Raw genomic sequence first — 19,913 nt, forward strand, 5'->3', positions numbered from 1 at the left:
AGGCATGAGCACAAAACTGCCTCTCCTGAGCTTTCCCCACGCTCAGCACCACTTGTCATTCAAGCAAACCCCGTGGCCTTTAAGCTGCCAAGGTACCAGAGCTGCTCTGGAATCGGAGTTCGCTCGGCTCCTGCCCTGGAGCAAGGAATCTGAAACGCTGCCACTGGAAACGAAACAGAGCATCCGTCATTTTACTTGCCAGAAATATATCCAGCCCCCAAAAAAAGAAATACTGCCTGCAAAAGAGCCAGCAACAAAGCCCTCGATTCCACCGGTGAAGCAGAGCCCGGCGTCGGGCATTTCCACTGGAATTCAAATTCTCTGCCCAGCTCAAAATCACCTAAAACAAAACCAACAGCAGGACCAGGTTATGGCCACAGGGGCCAGGAGAAGGGTGCCAGGTCATGATCAGGAAAGCTGGTGGGGACCAGAAGCTCTTGCCTAGGATGCTACAAAGAAAATCCATGGGTTTGAAAGGAAAAGAGGCAGGTGGCAGAGACAGGGCTGGAGGGGATGAAAGGTCCAAAGCAGCACAGCAAAGCCCAGGCAGTCCCACCGTGGGGATGTCCAGGGCAGCCCACCCTGCCCACAGCATCCCCAGCTCTCCCAGGCAGGCAGGTCGTCACCCCCAGCCATTCCCAGTCGCATCCCCAGGAAAAGCAGCAGCGCGTTCCCAGCCAGCCCAGCCCCCAGCCCAGGCACGCCAACCCAAATATCTGCGAGAGGCGCTCCCCTCCCTGGGAACGGCGACTCGCCGCAGAGTTCACATGCCCCAGCAATGCCTGATTAAACTCCCAAACTCCAAGGGAATACCCCTGAGGCTGTCTGAAGATAAGCTAGGAGCTAGGCTGCTCTCAGGAAATGCAGGAACTGGGAAAGAGCAACCCTCTTTTTTTTTTTTTTTCCTTTCAGATCCAGAATAGCACAGAGCAAACCCTGGTGCTCTCTAGCTCAGTGTCTTGGTTTCAGTTTGAAACCAGGCAGAAGCACTAATTTAGTGTAGTGATTTAGATCTGCTAATTTCAATATACACAAGCTGAGCTCGCTGCTGTGCACCCCGAGAGCTTCCTGCTCCCCAGGACATCACAGGTGACTGACCCCTGCTGCAAGGCAGATCCTGTTGGAGGTACTGGGGATGGAACCAGAGAGCCCAGGACAACTCCAGGCAGCACAGGTGAGCAGGCTGGAAGGTGCTGAGCAAAAGGACAGCTCTGGAGCCCAGGCAGAGGGGAGGGTGCCCAAGACATTGGGTGCCAGCGGATGGGGACACTTGCTGCCAACACCTCCAGGACTGCTTGGCAGGTGTTCCATCATTTTGGTTCACCTTAGGGAACACCTCAGGCACTGGTTTCACTGGTCCTCAGGTCTTCTGCACTGTCTTTCTCTTTTCCTTGAGCTTTTCCATGTTGTATGGTCACAGCACTAGACCCAGATCTCCCCATACTCAAGGGCAAGAGCAGTCAGGGAAACCATGTTAATGCAGCACCCAAACAAACAGGCAACTTGGAGCATCCTGGGATCAAGAGGAAGATGATACTCCTCCCTTCTGCACCTGCTGGACCCCAGGGAGCAGCCAGCATCTCATCCTCCAGGAGAGGAGAGCCACAGGGAGGGACTGCACCACCTCTTGGGGACGAGGGAGCCCCAAGGGTGCCCTGTCCTGGCTGATGGTGGGGACACTGCCATGCTGGCATCAGTGGTGACCAAATGTCCTCAGACACAAGGTCTGCCTTCAGCCATGTCTGGGGGGACCTGCACCCAACACAGAGCGTGCTCTCAGGTCAGCAAACACACCTGAGCCCAGAGAACACATGGACTGACCCAAGCCAAGCTCTCTGCAGAGATTCCTCTTGGATATCTTCCTTGGTTCTTAACTTGATTCTTCAGGAATCAGGTGGAAATGAAAGGCATCTTCCTTCCCCACACATGGCAGTACAGGATAGAAAAACAGCACTGCTGGGCAACCTGCTGGCAAGAGTTATTAGGAAAACTGTTCCTGGAAAACTGTTCCCAGAAAACTGCCAGGCCCATGATGGGGTGGCAGGGCAGGGAGGCCCAGCCCCTGTATCTGATACCAGCCTGACCACAGAAAACACTGGGACTGCCATGGAACACTCAGATTGTCCCTGGGGATCCTGCACAGCCATGGGACCCCACCGTGGCCTTTCCATGCATATATAGAAGACCAGAGGACAGAGACTTCTCACTGTGGCCTGTTGTAACAGGACAAGGCACAAGGGTTTTAAACTGACAGAGGGCAGGGGTAGACAAGATATTAAGGGAGAAATTCCCTGTGAGGGTGGCACAGGGTGCCCAGAGCAGCTGTGGTTGCCCCATCCCTGGAAGTGTCCAAGGCCAGGCTGGATGGGGCTTGGAGAACCTGGGATAGCAGAAGGTTAACCATGGCAAGGGGTGGAATGAGAAAGTCTCTTCCAATCCAAAGCATTTTCTGATTCTATGGCAATTTTTAAAAAGCACAAGTGAGGTGGCAGATCCTAAAGAACCAACCCCAGGACATTTGGAACGCAGAGCTGGAGTCCTGGGAAGGAGGAAGGGGTCACCATCACCACCAGCAGCCAGACCATGAGTCAGGATGGGAGGACCCTCAGCTGAAAGAGCTGCAGAGAGGTTCACTCTATGACCTCGAGGAGAGCAGCCATGGAAAAACCCACCTACAAGCTGTCACAACACAGAGGAAGATAGGGAAGGGCCACAACACCAAGCCTGGGGAAGCTGAAGCATGAAGGAAACAGTCCTTGGTGGGAGCTGGAAAGGGCTTATCACACTGGAGATGTGCTTTGAGGGGACTGACTGCAGGGTGCCAGCCCCTGTCTGGGCTCACTGCTCCTTCCTGGCCCCAAGCTCTGAGGGGCTGCACTAAAACTGGAGCTAGATGTCAATGCTCCTGCCCTCCCTCATTTCCCAGGTGGCAGGCTGGAATGACAGGGAACAAGTTGGCTGTAGTTGGTGTCTGCCACATGATGGTCAAGTCCTTCTCCTGCAAGCCCAGGGTGGGTTCAGGACTCCCAGAACTTGCCTTCTGGATTGGTGACCCCCCTGCAAGAAAACCATCTTCCCTCACCAGGGAAGGGTTTGATCCCTTCTGAAACCCAACACCCATATCCCCATCCCACAGCTGGTAAGGGAAGCTCCAGAGCACAGGGCTCCCAACCAAATGTGTTCCCACTGCCTGCTCCCAGCTTCCATGATGAGCATCTTCCCCAGCCTCCTCCACCCCATCCTCCTCCCCCTTCCCCATGCCAGAGGGTCCTGCACATTGTCCTCAGTGATCCATGGAGGATGAGCCCGAGCAAGGTTGGGGGATCAGCAGCGGCTGGGGATGAGCTGGGCAGGGAGCACCCACAGAATCCATCCTCCAGCACACTGGAGCACCAGCACATATGGACTTGGTGGTGGTGGATTCAACAGAAAGAAACCTGCCCTTGTGTCTAGAATGAGACACTGGAATTTTAGGGACTGTCCACAACATCTCCCTCAGTGTTTTCATCCCATGAGCTTCACAAAGACCTATCTGAGCAGGGAGAAGGGGGTTTTCTACCATCACAACTGCTGACACTTTTGACATAAGACACATCTAGGTAAGTTAGAAAAATTCCTGGCCAGGTTCCCTTCGACCAGTGTGGCTTCCCCATCCCAGACAGACCTACCTGCCCTCCCTGTACTTTTCTCCTGCACACCGTGATGCTGAACGACAGCACCCGGAGGAGGAACATCCTCCTCTGAGGATTTTCAGACAAAAAAGGTACTTTTTCATCCTGATGATGAATTTTAACAATGCAACAAAGCCAAATCCTGGTGCTAGGACTGCAGCCCTCACTCTCCCGGGGGAAGCAGCCAGCACCCACGCTGAGGATTCGGGATGGGTGTCTCCAGAGGATGGCCACAGGCATCCTCGTGTCCCCACAGCAGCACCCCCGCTTCAGCTCAAGGGGTTTAAGCTGAAGCAGTGCAAGTCCCCGCTGCAGCCCCCCGAGGTGTAAGGCTCCCTGAGCTCTTAATGTGCTTAGGGAGCCGCTGGGAGCAGAGCGCTCCCCCAGCGTAGTGCCCGATGACTTACGGCATCCCCTGCAGCACCGCCCCCCGTGCCAGGGGCCGCCCGCCAGCCCCGTCCCGAGCGCTCAGCCTGCTCCCTCCCCATCCCAAACCCCGCACTCCTCCTCCTGCTCCCTCCCAGCCCTGCAGCACATCCCCTCCCGCCGGGCTGTGCCAGCAGCCTGGCACCCACACCTCCCTGCCGGCACCTGCAACCTGTGCCCCACTCCGGTTCCCACCTCACCACATCATGATTGTGCACCCCCACATCATCACCCAGGGCCGCGCTGGGCAGCAGGACCAGGGGGTGACTGTCACTGAGGCAGGATCAGCTGCAGATCCCCCCCACTCTGGGGGGTTCAGACCCCCTCAAATTCAGGCTGAGGGTGAGAGGAGCATGTGCCACACAGCCTGGTAAGGCTGGAGGGGCCAGCACATCATCCCACACCATCCCCAGGAAATCCTGTTTTTCCAGGTTTGGATCAAGCACAGTGGACTGGGAACAACGGCCAGCAGGAGCGGGGCCATCCAGGGAAAATCCTACTGGAAAGCAGTAAAACCCCATTCAGCAAAACCCCATTCTCAACCAGCACAAGTTCTGGGGAGGCAGCCCCTGGCTGGATGCACTCTGGCAGGGAAGGCTCTGCCCTCCTCTAGGTCCTGTTTTGGGGGTTTGGACTTTGTGCCTTTGGGTTTTTCCAGAGGGGAAATATTTTTAAAAAGAAAAAACCCCAAAAGCTAAGAATGTTACTGAGCTCCTGTGAATTCCCTATCAGCTGCTGTACACGCACATGGCACAGAAAAATCCTTAGCAAATTCCTGCTGAAAAATAATAAAAAAACCAGGAAAACCCACCAAAGGCTGAGCTTGCCGGACACAGCGCGCCAGGAGGGGCTGACAGAGCTGTTACGGTCTATTGGGCCAATAATCCACAAACTAAGACAGATTTATTGTACATGGCAGATCCTAACAGCTCCAAAGAAACCATCACTGTCTCCTGGCGCTTAAAATTCACTTTCTTGGGGGGAAAAAAAAAGGGCCAAAATATGGCTTTATGAGATAAGATGCGTGGTTGGACCGTTCTGTGACAGGCAGAAGCCTGTGTAAACACATACACAGCTCTTTTTTCCCTTGGTATATAAATATATAAAATATCTCCTCTTCCAAGGCAAGCGCGACTGCATTACCCGTCGGAGCGCTGTCCTTACCAGCGGATTACCCGGCTTGGTTTCACCTCCCTTAGCAAGATGGATTTGCAGGGATGTTGTTTCCGCCTCGATATTACCGATCAAAAACAGGGGGAGGTAAAAAATCAAGTTAATTAAAGCTAAATTGAGCCCCTGCATCCATCTGGCTTGCTGGGATGGGTGAGTTTGGGTTCCCTCTCCTTGGAAGGTGTAAGGATCTGAGAAGGGAGATGCTGGAGAGGAGAGCAGGCTCTTCCCACTAGTGTGACAGTGATGGCAAGCCTGAGATGGGGGGATATGTTGACGATGATAATAAAAATAATATTTAAAAGGTCAGAGCCAGTGCTTTCCCTGTTTCTGGCAGTGCGGAGCAGCAGGCCAAGAGCGGGATCAGCCCGATCCCATTGGTAATTGCGGCGTCTGTTCGAATCTCCGCGACGCTGGAAATCACGCTGGGCCCGGCTCAGAGCTCCCCGGCGGCTGATCATATCGGACGGGGATCAAAGAGGCTCAGCTTACGGGGTTTAGCGCACGGCTCGTCCCAGCCGGCGCTGCCGGGGAGGGGGGGCCGGGTTCCGCTCGCCCCGGGGGGAGCCGCGCACCCGGGATGCTCCTGGGAGGCTCGGAGGGTGCGTGGGAGCGAGCATCCCACGGTGGGACGGGCAGCGGTGTCTGGATGCCCTGACAGCACCCCAAAACCATCAGCGTTATGGAGGGGTGCAGCAGGCAGCCAGGAGAGAAGCGCTTGGAGATTCGGAGCGATGCCCACGGGCAGGGATGGGTGTGGGGAGGGGGGTTTGAATGGATGCGATGCCCATGGCAGGGATGGGTGCGGGGAGGGGGTTTACATGGATGCCCCAGCTGCACAGCCCGGTTGCACCCCCAAAACCACGGCAGGGATGCTGGAGCAGACAAGGGCAGCAGCTTCCAGCTGCACCCGGAGAGCGCAGAGCGATGCCCGCGGGCAGGGACGGGTGCAGGGACGGGCTTTGCACGGATGCCCCGGTCCAGCCCTCCGGCCGGCCGTGCAGCAGGGGAAGGGATGTGCCGGGACTGGCCGGGCGGCTCCAGGGAGGGAGTTGAACGAGTAATTAGAGCAGGAGGCTGTGAGTCAGCAAACGATGCGTAACCTCGGCGAGGCTGACAATGAGGCAAAAGATGGCAGTTTCGACCGAGAGCGCTGGCTGAAAGGGCACATTTAGATATGCAAAAAGCAGCAACTCCTGACAATCCCAGGGCTGCGACCCGCTCGGCAACCCGTGCTGCTCCGGAGCCGCCGTCTGCCGCCGAGCTCTCGACGCCTTCCTCCAAAATCATTGTGAATAGAGACATGGGTGGGCGCAGACCCAACCCGCCGAGCGAGGCGGTGGGGATCGCTCCCAAAAAAAACAGCGATCAGGGGAAAACACCGGGCAGCCTCTGCTGCCTGGAAAGTGGGACAGAACCCGACCCGGCAGCTGACCTTGCTCCGGGTGCCCCGGGGAGAAGCGCAGCCACGGTGCACCCCAGGATGGATTTTTAGGTTTGGTTTGGAAGCAAACCCCAGCTCCAGGCACGGGCTCGTCCCCCCCGATTTGGGGGTGGGTGCAGCGGGGCTGCAGGCAGGTACAGCCGCCCTCGGCGAGAAGAGTTTAATTAACCCCGGAAAGCGATCGTTAAACGGCCGGCCCGGGTAATCGATGCGGAAGGGGCAGCTTTGCTGCCGAGGGACCATCTGCTCGGGGAGCCACGGCAGCTCCTGCTCCCCCCGGCACCCCGCGCCTGCCGGGGCAGCTGCTTTGGGGGCCCGATCCCGAGCTGAACCCCGGCCAAGCCGTCCCGGGGGGATGGGAGCTGCCCCTCGCCTCAACCCTCGCTTCCCGTAAAGCCCCGAGCCCAGCCGCACGTGATTTCCGACACACACGGCCCCCCCGGCACAGAGCCCACCCGAGGGTCCCCGCAGAGCCGGGCAGCCCCCCGCCCCTGGCAGGATGTGGCTGGGCAGGGATGTGGCCAAGCACCTTGTGGCCTCGCAGCTATTTTCAGCCTCGAGATGAGTTTGTGGCAGCCTGGAGGGCTCGGAGGGGTTTTGGAGCACCCAGCCCCCCGCGCACACCTCTGGCCGCATTCCCGGGCGAATACTCAGAGGGATGCTATCAGCATCCCGGCATCACCCAGGATCCGTCATCCTGGCCTGGGGCACTGTGTCACCTCCCACCCCCCAGCACCCCCAGGCCTTTCTCCAGCCCTGAATTTCCTAGCTTCTCCTTATTTCCACCCAATAAACGATGATGGCGGGTGCTCAGGGGCGGTAAGGGTGGGTGTGGTGTCTCTGCTGCGAGGGATCAGGAGCTACTCCCAACAGGGCACTGACTCCAGCTCTGGGATGGGGTTCCTGGGCAGGTCTGGGGTGGATACAGGGACACCCCTGACCCCTCACCCCATGGTCACCCCCTAGGAGAGCTTTGGGAAGCAGCTAGGGATGCAGCCAAAAATAGCACCTCCAGGACAGAGCCAGCCAGGGGATGGAAGTGCAAGATTTTGTCCTCCAGGATGGGACTTGGACAGACCAGTGTGCCCAGTGTCATCCCTCTCCTATGGGGAGACCTTCTCCCACCATCACAGCCTGACCAGTTCCCAGTATCAACACATCCTGGGAATCCTGTGGGGCCCTGGCACTGGCATGACCCTGTTGGGGTGATGCAGACCCTGGGCATGGAGCCACAGGCATCCTCCTTCTGGTCTGGATCTGCCCCCTGCCATCAGGGGGAGAGGAGCATCCAAGGAGGGGGAGAGCTGCACCCCCCAGGTAGAAAGGAACCCAAGGGTGCTTCCAGAGAAGGTGCTGGCACAAGGAACAAGCCCTGGGACATAGCATGGCCCTGAGGCCAGGAAAAAGCCCTGTCCCATCCTCTCGCCTTGCCTGGGGCAGAGGGGATGGTGCAGCTGCTGTTGGCATGGGCAGGGTGACAGAAGGGTTCCCAGGCCAGCCAGGGCCAGCAGGGTTCAAGGTGACCTGCAAAGCACAGGTCACATATGCCCTCCTTGCCCCACGGATGGAGACATCTTGGGCTCCTCTTCACCTCCCCAGAGCTGCAGACCCTGGGAAGGGGCCCATGGTTCTCCCCACTCCGATGGCAGCAGCTCAGCTGGCAGGGGACAGTGCCCTGCACACACCCACACCCTTCCTCACACTGGGGCCAGCTTGAGGCCACCCTGATCCAGGCAGGCAGACTCAGTTTCTGGTTGCCAGCACCTTTGGGAGAGCAGGCTGAGGCTCCAGCAGAGAGCTGTCTGTGTGAGGGTTTGCCAGGACATCCACCACACCTGAGCTCCCAGGGGAACACTCAGGGATGCTCCTGGTACCCCAGCATTGCCCAGGGTGCCAGCATCCAGCCACTGGACATGGGGATGAGATCCCAGCCCTACCTGTCTGGGCAGGAACTGGGAGAGCAGCTGAACACTGCTGAACAACTCCAGAACAGCGCTTAAACCACCCCCCAAATCACTGCTAAACCTCTGAGCCAGTACTCATCCCCCTGAAATGGCACTCAGTCACCCAGACTGGTGCTTGGTGGCCAAACTGGCTCTCAGCTTCCCAAAACAGTGCTCAACTCCCAAGCCTGGGCTCAGCCCTGCCAAGCCAGCACTGAACCCCTGAGTGCTTGACAGGTGTTTGACCCCTGAGATGGTGCTCAGCCCTCCAAACAGTGCCTGACCCCAAGACAGTGCTCAGCCCCCTGGACCAGCTGCTGCCCAGACCCCAAACTGGAGTTCAGGCCCCAAACAGTGCTTGAGCCTCAAACTGGTTCAATCTCCCAAAATGCTGTTTGACTGTCATGCTGGTGCTCAGCCCCCCAAAACAGCAAACCCCCACATCAGTGCTTGACCCCCACGCCAGAACAATGCTTGACCACCAAACCAGTTGCCAGCTCCCCAAAATGGTGCTCAGCTCCTCAGCCTAGTGCTCAACACCCCAAAATGCTGCTTGATCCCCAAGCCAGTGCTCAGCCCTCAAAAAGCCTTATCCCAAAGGAGGGGTCAACCACCGGGTTCTCCCCAGTGACAGCCACTCCAGTTTGCTCCCAGTACACCTACTGGTCACATGGTCCTTCAGAATGACCACACAGCCCCGATGGGATTTCCCCAATTTCCTCTGCCCCTTCATCACCAGAAGGACACAGGAGCAGGGAAGTTCCCAACACCCTGGCTGTGGGAAGGGACATGTCCCTCACTCTGTGTCCCCTTTCCCATCATTTCACCAGCAGGATAGCCTCCAAAACCAGCAGGACAGATCCCAGAATCCTGCTGGGAGCCTCCCCAGCCCCAGAGCCGTGGAGGGTGGGGTAAGGAATATCAGGCACCAGGTCCCTGGTTATCCTTGGAGGTGGCTGCATGGTGGGATGGTTTGTGGGATGCAGGGACATGGGGTGGGATGAGAACACATCCAGTCTCTAATGGAGGTGGCTGCTGGCTGTGGGGGACTTATCCCCACTGCCAGGTGCCTTCCAGCCCTATCCATGGAGCTCCCAGCCTTTGGGATGAGCTGCTGCAGCCACCCCCACAAAGTGCCAGCTATTTCCAGGACCAGTGGTTATGGATATGGTTGTCCCCCAAAGCACCAACCACAGCAGCCTGGGGATCCCCGAAGAATAGCCACAGCCCCCCCAGCTCTCCCATTCCCCCAGGTTCCCCTTTCCCCCAGCTTTGGCATCTCCAGCCCCCATCCCTGTCCCACCTCACACCCTCCCTGCTGTCCCCCACCCCTAATCGAACTGGCTGCCGCACAGGCTCATCCCAGTTTAATCTTCACGGTGCATCAGGCACGGGGAAAAAACACAACGATTTTCCTTTTTTTTTTTTTTGGGTCTTAATCTTTACCTGGGGTCAGATTTACCAATCCTCCCGCTAATCCCCCAACGCCTTCGCAAAGGAAGGGCCCCCTCCTCCACCAGCCCCGCGGGAGCGAGGCCAGGAAGCACCCATAGCCCCAGGGTGCCTCGAGATTAACACTCCAGGTAACTCCAATTTCTCCCAACGAGGCGGCAATGCATGTTTTTAAAGGCTTTTTTAAATTTAAGGAATTTGAATGTGAAGATAGGAGGAGGGAGATCACAGGTAGTGGAGAGATAGGGGCAAAGCCTGAGGGTCTTGGCTCTACTCACAGGCTCGGATTTGGGGGAAATATTCGGGAAAAGGATGAGAAACCACTTCTGAGAGAGGATTCCATGCCATTCCCTGCCTCAGTTTCCCCGTGTGTAGAGATGAAAGGTCACCCCTCCCCCGGGGATTCAGCTGGCACCCGCTGCCCCTGAACAACCCCCAGGCCATCCCTGGTGGGGCAGGACTGGGAATTCCCCCAGAGCTGCACATGGGAGAATCAGGGACTGCAGATGGGGAGACAAGAGCTCCTGTGGATGTGGGGGTTCTGTGGATGGGGGACACGGGGCTCTGCAGAAGGGGAGCAGGGGGCTTTGTGCATGGGAGGCTCTGCAGAGGGATCTGCATATGCGGGACGGGGTCCCTGCAGATGAGGGGATGACACAGAGCTTTGGAAATGAAGGGACAGGGCTCTCACAGAACAGGGGGGCAGGAGGGAACATGGGGCTTTGAAGATGGGGGCACAGGAGTCCCTAAAGAAGCGGGGGCAGGGGTCCCTATTGATGAGGAGACAGGGCTCTGTAGAAGTGGCTTTGCAGGTGAGGAGGGGACAAGGGCGGCAGGGCTCCCTGAAGAAAGAGGGGACAGAGCCCTGACAGCTTGAGGGGGACAGAGGAGAGGGGTCCCTGCAGAATGTGGTTCCCGCAGACAGGAGAGCGGCAGAGGGGACACAGATCCCCACAAAGCTGCCCTTTCCAGGCCAGCCTGCCAGGGCAGCACACAGTCCTGGCTCGGGGGGAGCGGGGGCTCAGCAGCCGTGCCCAGCCCCGGCGGCGCTCCCGAGCTAACCGGTTGTGGCAGCGCGGCCCCCGCGCACGCTCCGCCGCGGCCGGCACCTCGCCGCGCCAGCCTGGAATTTGCAAGCTGTCCTGATGCATTAAAGCGCAAACGCCTGGCGTCCGGCTCCCAGCCCTGTGCCCGGCTGTGCCAGGCCATGGCATCCCCTCCGCGGGGACGGCGACGCGGGGCCAGCTGTCCCCAAGGGCGCCCAGAGCCACCACCATCATCTTCATCCCCCACGCTTGTTTTTCCCCCCAATCCAGCTTTAAATAGCGGGATGGGGAGACCGTGTCAGGCTCGTGCTGTCACCGTGGTGAGGCTGGGGACACTAGGGACACCAAGAGTGGAGGGTCCCCACCAGTGCTGGCACTGGGAGCAGGCAGAAGCCTGGCAGCACGGGTGACAGTGGAGCCCCATCCAGCAGGCAGCACCAGCCCAGGGCATGGAGGGAATGGGAACACAGACAGGCAGGGAGGGACAGATGGATGGGATGTTGTTTGCCATCCCACGGACAGAGGGATGGCACCCTGAGTGCCATGCACTCAGCAAGGACCACAATGGAGAGCCAGACACAGATGGGCTGCAGTGCCCATGGACAGCATGGGGGTCCCCCTCCCCTGCAGCCACTCTCACAGTGCAGCCTCCAAGTTCTCTCCCTACACTGGGTACTTCCCATGGATGCAGGAGGGAAAGGTGGGGAGGGACAGTTCAGCCTGGCACTCACAGTTCAGTGTCCAGCCTGCACCTACCACCCCACATCCCCCATCCTGATGCCTTTCAGGTTCCCTGAGTTACCCCAAGACCACTGTGACCACTCCAGGTCCTGGAGGGGACCGAGTCCACTGTGGGAGGGTTGGGCACCTGCCAAGGGTGGGGACAGAGGGGACACCCCAATCCTCAGCACACACAGTCAGTGATGCTCCCAAATCGTTCAAGAACCCACCACCACCCGATGGCCAGCGGGACTCCCTCGTTCCCAGACAGGCAGGATGGGCTCTGTGCCGATCGCAGCCAGAAGGGGCAAACAGCAGCGGGATGCCCGTGGGAGGAGGGAGCGGCTGCCGGCTGGAATAGGAGTGTGAAGAAACGGCTCTTGCGTGCTCTGTCCGGAGCCAGCTAACGAGGCCATATTTGAAATGCTTCGCATACCTCCGGTCATCAGATTAGTGAGATGCAGAAGGTAAAGCAGAGGGCAAGAGCAGCGCTCCCGGCTCCCAGGCAGCCATCCTCCATCCTCGGCCGCGGGAACTGGGGGAAAAGTCCCCGGCTGGCAGCGGGGCACAGGCAGGGAGTGGCCACAGGCACCCCGGGAGTGATGGGTGCTGGGATCTGCCTCCTCTCTGCCATCCCAGCAGGGCACCATGCAGAAGGGAAAGGTGGGGAAGGATAACCTGATGTCCTGCCATGTCCTGGCAACCAGCCACTGCCACCTCCTCATGGCCCAGGTGAGGCTTGGACCTGCTGAAAACCTTCCAACATTTTACAGGAAAGTCAGAGAGAAATTTTTCACCAGGGCTTGTCATGATAGGACAAGGGGCAAGGGTTTTAAACTAAAAGAAGAAAGTTTGGGATTGGATATTAGGAAGAATTCTTCCTTGTGAGGGTGGTAAGGCCCTGGCACAGGTTGCCCAGAGAAGCTGTGGCTGTTCCATCTCTGGAAGTGTTCAAGGCCAGGCAGGATGGGGCTTGGAACACCCTGGGATAGTGGCAGGAGGTGTAACTGGGTGACCTCTAAGGTCCCTTCCTGCCCAAACTGTTCTAGGAGGCTGCAGAAGGAACAAGATCCCACAGAGCCTCCAAGCACCATCCATGGGCACAGCTCACCTGCCCTTCCCAAGGCATCAAATCTGCTTGGACATGAATGGTCCCCCCTGGCCCTGCTCCTGCTCCAGGAGTGGCAGGAGAGCAGGAAGCTGCCCCTGAGCAGCAAGTGGGTGCATTGGTGTAAGAGCTCTTACAGGTAGAGCACCTGGATCTCTGAGCACTTGGGACCCTTCGTGGTTGGGCTGTTCAACTGAGAATGCCTCAGCCTTCAGGATGTTCAAATGAGACACTGGGCTTGGATCTGGACACCAAAATCCCATGTCTGAGGGAGAGAAAGAGGCACAAAAACCACAAGGGCAAGTCCTAGCAAAAAGAAGTGAGAATCAATGACACCAAGACCCTTGGGGACACCAAGAGAGAACCTGGAAGGTGGGTGGATGGAGCTGCATGGCTTGGTTAGGCATGGACAACAACTCCACACGAAGACTGTGGGAGATAGGTACTGCCCAGACAGCCCTACAAAAAGCTGGAACACAGGCATGGACTCAAGGCAGATTTGCAAAGGCAAAACCAAACCATCCATCAAACAAGGGCTGCTTCCAAACACAGTGAACCACCCACAAACGAGGAGGTGACCAGGGACAGCAGCACCACAGCAGGCCAGAGGGGAACATGCCCAATCTCATCACACCTGAGCACAAACCCAGACCTCATTCCCGGGGCATCATAGCCAGGGAGCTCAGCACAGGCTGAGCTAATGTATGCCAGGGTCAGCCGAGGGTACCATGGGTGGAGCAGCCACCAGAACCCACTGCAGTCACTCACAAGGCCAGGACAGCACAGCTCCCAGCCCTGCCACCACTCAGGTGACAATCAGACCCTGGGGATGGAGCCCATCTCAGAAGTGACCCAGAAATGACAGGGAAGATCTCAGCCCGTGGGCAGGTCCCACCCATCACCCACACTGTGCCCCCACAGAAATATCACAGGGCTGTCACAGGGCAGGGCCAGTAACCCGAGCCCTTTTCCAGCTCCCACCTCTCAGAGCTGGGAGGGTGGAGATGGAAAAGTACATCCTGCTTGGAAAATCAGAAAACAGCTTTTCTTTTTTCACTCTTTGCCAACACAGATCCTCCCATGCCTGGGCCACCACACTGTCACCACTGCAGGGAGGGGATGCATCCTCATCCTCCCAGCACAAAGGATGTCCCAGCTCAGGCAATGGAAGATGCTTTGGGACAAGTGACACTGTTCCAGGACAAGGACACCAAGGCTGGGAGCCATGAGTCCAGCCCCCTTTCCATGCCATGACCATGAGTGGTGGAAACCAGGGACACCAAGGCAGCCACTGGAAAACCTTCTGACCTCAAAAATCCTTTTATCCACATAATCACAGGCTGCCACCCATGTGCAGCACGGGCTGTCATCTCACACCATCAACACACTCCACCTGCTTGCAAGCCATGGGAAAAGACAAGCAGGGATGAAATCACTCTGAAGATACGAGGGACCAGCACTCCAGCAGCCCAAAAGGAAAGACTACAGGGTGGGCACATCACCAGCACTGAGATGTTGACAGACCCCAAAGCTTTTGGAGTGTGGATGTCAGGTGTCTGAGGGCCCATGGTCAGGGTAAAGGTGTCCTTTGGATTTTCCCAAAGGCAAAGGGACCCTCAGGTCACCCTCAGCCACTCACTGGGGTCACACTGCTCTGCTGCCTGCTGTCCCTGGAGCTCTGCTGGGGCTCCAGCCCCATGGGTGTCCCAAAGGACACAGGACATGGGTAGGGATGCAGGCTGCTCCTCACCCACGTGTCCTGATGCTCCCCAGGATGGTGAGTCCCAGCCACCAGGACACGTCCCTCAGTTGAAGGCAAAGGCAGCTGCAGAGCTGATCCCCACAGCAGAGCCACTGCTGAGCAGCAGCAAACTCACATTTCCTCCACTCCAGCCTGGGATTTCCCACTGGCTGCCTTTGGAGGTGGTTCCTCCTCCAGCCACCCTTTTGCCCACAAGTTTCTTCCCTCCTGCCCCTCCCACACCACTGCTCCCTGCCCCAAATCATGAATGAGTTGGGTTGGAAGTGACCTTAAAGCTCCTCTCCTTTCAACCCCCTTCTAAGGACAGAGACATCTCCCACTGTCCCAGGGTGCTCCAAGCCCTGTCCAGCCTGGCCTCAAACACACACAGGGATGGAGCAGCCACAGCTCTGGGCACCCTGTGCCAGGGCCTCCCCATCCTCACTGTAAAACATTTCTTCTCTGTACAAGTTAACCCTGACCTGTTACAGTTTAAAATCCTCACCCCCTTCTCCTGTCACTCCAGGCCCTTGTCCAAAGTCCCTCTCCAGCTCTCTTGAAACTCTTTTGAGAACTGGAAGGAGCTTTGAGGTCTCCCTGTAGCCTTCTCCACTCCAGGCTGAACACCCCAGCCTGTCTCCAGAGCAGAGGGGCTCCAGCCCTTGTGGACCATCTCTGTGGCACCCTCTGGACCTGCTCCAACAGGCCCCACATCTGTCTGTGCTGGGGACCCCACAGCTGGATGTGGTGGCCCAAGGAGGTGTCACCAGAGCAGAGCAGAGAGGGAGCACCTCCTCCTCATCCTGCTGCCCGTGGTGCAGCCCAGGATGCACTCGGCTTTCTGGGCTGCAGTGCACAGTGCTGATGTCCTGTCTGTCACCCACCAGCACCCCCAGTCATTTTCTGCAGGGCTGCTCCCAGCCCTTCCACCCTCCAGCTGTGCCAGAACTGGGGGCTGTTCCCTCACAGGTGCAAGATCTTGCACTTGGCATGGCTGAACCTCTCACCTTCCTCTTTCCCCATCACCTGCCTGGCAGGAAAACAGCCAATGCCATACACCATCTACTGCCAGCATCTCCATCCTTTCCCAAGCCACCACAGCCCATCCATTCTCATGTCCCCAACTGGGTGGAGGGCCAGCCTCTTCCTGGGGCAGTGATTCCCATCCTGCTCCCCAACCTGGATGAGTTTCAAGAGCACCAATCACTTTGGGGACACCCATGCTCCATGCCTGGGCTCTGTGCAGAGAGGTGGCTGCAAGGGGCAGCAGTGACAACTGGGAGTCCCACAAGACCCCCCATGCTCCCAGGAGCCAAAGTTGAGTCAGGGGAAAAGGAAGGGGAAAGGAGGAAAAAAAAAAAAAAAAAAAAAAGCCTTTTGAGTGCAATATTTTAGTTGAGCACCAGAGCATGAGTAAAGGAGGGAGCTTTTCGTGGTCTGGTGAGTTTAAGCTATGAGCTGAAAGTTTAACTATTAATACACTTAATCAAGAGGTTGTTCCTACAGCCAGGATTTGGGAAAACAAAACAGGAAGGCAGCAGAACAGTGGCACCCGCTGTGGCCACCCTGGGGAATGTCCCTGCTGGGGAAGGTGGAGGGTCTGAGACCAGCTGGGGCTGGATCCAGCCTCAGCCAAGCCTTGCATGAACACACAGGGAGCTGCCAGGTGCTGGCTGCACCCTGGGTCTGGCCATTCCCCCAGTGCCCCACAGAGGAGATCTGTCAGTTTTGAGTAGAGGATGTCACCCCCAAACCCTGCAGCATTCCCAGATCACAGACAAGCAGCACCTGCACTGCTGCCACCTGCCTGGGAAGGTCCTGGTGACACCGGGGGATGCCGATGGGTGAGGGACCCCCAGGGTCGGGGATCCCCAAAACGCCCCCCACAGCATCTCCTACAGCACAAAGCTCTGCCACGGAGGAGGAAGAGGAGGGACAGACTGCATTTCGGAGTGCAGCACGCAGAGCCCCTCTCCTGTGCCCACCCACCTGGTGTCACGGGCAGGAGGCACAGGGAGGTGCGGGCAATGCTGGCAGCGCGGCGCCGGCTGCCCGCATCCCCACCACAAAATCCATGTCAAGGACGCCTCGGCCGGCTCTGCCTCTTCCCACCGAGGCAGGGGGGAGGACACGGGGACATTCGTGTCGCCCGGCACAACCCCCTCAGCCCCTGCCTGCACATCCCGCCAGGCAAACAGCCCCTCCCGACCCTGCCCCCGGGGCCACCGAGCCCCGAACGGCGCCGGGACCAACTTCTGAGCGGCACCGGCGGGTCCTTTGTTACTTTGCTTTTGTTGTCACACGCCGGCGCGTCCCCGTCCCCATCGTCCCGTCACCGTGTCCCCCCCCACATCCCTCCCACAGCCCCCCCCAGGCGGCGTCCCCGAGGTCAGGGCGCGACATCTGCCAGCGCGACGGGGCGACGCCGGTACCGGCAGCGGGGAGGGGGGCGCAGCCCGGGGGCATCTCCGAGGGCATCTCCGGGGTACCCCGAGCGGGGACACTCGGGGTGACACCGCCACCCGCGGTGATGCGGCTGCGGCGGCCCGGCGGGGGCCGCTGGAGGAGCCGTTTCCCCAAAGCTTTTCCCGTTGGGAAGGCGAAGGACGGACGGACAGACGGAGGGACGGAGCGAGGTTTCCATGCCTACCAGCGCTCCTGCTGAGCGGGACCTCGGGGAGAGTCACCCCCCGCTCCCTTTCCCATCCGAACCCCCTCGCCTCGGCCCCGCCGGGGATGCAGCGCAGCCCGCGGGCAGCAGCGGGGCCGGGGAACGCGGGGTCCGGGGAGGCCGGAGGGGTCCCCGTCCCCCCGCAGCCCCAGGTGCGGCCCCGCCGCCGGGCTGGGGGCCGGGGGGCGCGGACAAAGCGGCACAAAGGGGCCGCTGACACAGCAGGGCCCGTTTCCAGAGAAACAAAACTTCCGCCGGCCCCGGCTCCGCGCCCCAGGTAGCCGGGATGGGCATCCCCCCAGGCCCCCCCACAGCCGGCCTCACCGCCCTCCCACAGCACGGCGTGCCCCATCCCTGCCCCAGCCCCCCGGCACGGAGCGGCGGGGGGTGAAGGTTGCCCGGCCGGGTCAGCGCACACGCGGGGCCGTTACCGCAGGATGTGTGCGCAGCTTTGTTTGTGCGTGGGATGGTCCCCCCCCATCCCCATCCCACCCCCGAACCCCCCATGCCACCTCCCCCCCATCTTCCTCTCCCCAATCAATCATCCCAGTAAAGAATAACCCGACCCGAAGCAGCCCCGGCCCCGCAGGAAGGACGCTGCCGGCTGCGGGATGCGATGGAAAAAAATAGGAATAATAAAATTAAAATAAAAGGGAAAGAAAAAAAAAACCCTAAACCAAAAAAACCCCAACAAAACACTCCACACCTCCGCGGGGTGCACGGGGCCGCGGTTCGGAGGAGTTTGAGGCCGTAATTCCCAAATTCGGGTACAATCCCGAGCCCCCACGGTGGGTTTGGGGCTGGTGGCACCCACGGCGGTGAGAACGAGGGATGTTCCACGGCGCGATCGCGGCGGCTCGATGGGTGTCGGGGTGCGGGGGTACCCTCCCCGCCGCGGCTGGGGGGAGCGGGGGGTTTGGGAATCCCGTCTGACCGCGAAGCGGGGCGGGGAGGGGGTCGTTGGGAAAGGGGGGGATGATAAAGTTGGGTGAGTTGTCGCACATGGCTGGGCGATGGCGAGCGGCGCCGCTCCCACGGCCACCCCGCAGCCGGGCACCGGTGGCGGAGCCAAACTGCCGCGGGAGCCCGGCGCGCCCCGGGGAGGCGAGAGCGACCCACGCGCGGACAGCAGCGCCGGCTGGAGCTCGGGGTTCCCCCCGCGCCCCCCACGCGAGCCCCGCCGCGGGTGGCAGCGCCGGCCCCGCTGCCCACCGCCTCCCCCCGGCGCCGCCGCCCCCGCCGCCCCCCGGCCCCGCCGCCACCATTGTCACCCGGGAAACCACCGGGCGCTGCCGCGGCGGTCCGGGGCGGCGGGGGGAGACGTGGGGGACTCACTCCATCCCTGCCCACGGCTCCCAGCGCATCCCCGCCGGGCTGCGGGTACCGGCAGCGGGGTTCGGTCGCACCGAGAAAAACTTTGCTCGTTACCCCGACGTTCCCCCCCAGCCGTCCCCTCCCATCCCCGGGAAGCGGCGGGGCCGCTCGGGCGCCGCGCAGGCAGCACCGGCCGGGCCCGACGCGGGCAGGCGGGCAGGCGGCCAGCTCCGGCCCCGCCGCCGCCGCGGGCAGCCCGGGCACGGCGCCGGGCAGCGGGACGAGCCGCGGATCCCCCCGCCAAACTTTTTCTTCTCCACCGCCTCCCCTTTCTCCACCAGCCCCCCGACACCCCCCACCCCAACTCCGCCGCCGGAGCGCCCCGGGGGCCGGCACCGACCGGCGGTCCGGGAGCCGCCGCGCTGCGGGCAGCGCTGCCGGGAGCGGCGGGGGCTGCCCGGGCGCCGGGAAAGGGGGCACGAGGGGAAGGGAGCGGGGTAGGGAGGGGAGGTCAGCACCTGCCCGGGGCCGGGGCCGGGGCCGGGTAGCCGAGGCGGGCTCGGTGCCTCGCCGCCGCCGCACACCCACCTCCACATCGCCGCTCGCTCTGGGAGTGCGCAGCCCCCGCTCCGCGCTGCACGGCGCTGCCGCCGCCGCCGCCGCTGCCCGCGGCTGCCGGCAAAACCCGGACCGGACCGGGCCGAGCGCCCCGCGCCGCCGGACACCGCGACACGCCGCGACACGCCGCGACACGCCGCGCGCGCCCCCCGCCGCCCCGCGCGCGCGCCGCCCGCACGGCCAACCCCCCCCGCCCCGGCTCGCCCGACCCCCATCGCCGTGTGGCTACACCCATCCCCGGTGTCCCCGCCGCCCCCGCGGTGTCACCCCGCCGAGCCGTGTGCCAGCCGACCCCGCTGGTGGGGACACAGCGTGACCCTCGTGTCCCACCCACCTCCCACGGGGTTTATCCCGCTGTGACCCCCGTGGCTCATCTGCCCCCGCTGTCATGGGTGTAGTCGTGGTGTGCCCACCCTCCCCCGTGTCCCAGCTGTCCCCATGGGTGTCACCACGGTGTGTCCCCTCGTGTCCCTGATGCCCTCATGGGTGTCACTGTGCCGTGCCGTTCGTGGGCTGTACACCCGACACGGATGTCGCCGTGGTGTGTCACTGTCCGTGTCCCAGCTGCCCTCCCCCATACCCCCCGAGT

General features: G+C 60.4%; 1 protein-coding gene across 2 annotated transcripts in view; it reads right to left on the reverse strand.

Annotated features, from left to right (window-relative positions):
* CXXC5 (CXXC finger protein 5) overlaps positions 1–19,361 on the reverse strand; it is a 34,809-nt gene extending 15,448 nt beyond the window's left edge. Inside the window, exon 1 of one of the 2 annotated variants that reach the window (XM_033073376.1) lies at positions 19,295–19,361. The gene's annotated coding sequence lies outside the window, so the exon portion shown is untranslated. Of the gene's footprint in view, positions 1–19,224; positions 19,246–19,294 lie in introns of those variants that run through there. The other variant, XM_033073377.2, reaches the window with a different exon arrangement.
* Between the last annotated feature and the right edge of the window lie 552 nt (positions 19,362–19,913).

This window comes from Catharus ustulatus, chromosome 15, assembly GCF_009819885.2.
Source record: "Catharus ustulatus isolate bCatUst1 chromosome 15, bCatUst1.pri.v2, whole genome shotgun sequence".
Lineage (NCBI taxonomy): Eukaryota > Metazoa > Chordata > Aves > Passeriformes > Turdidae > Catharus > Catharus ustulatus.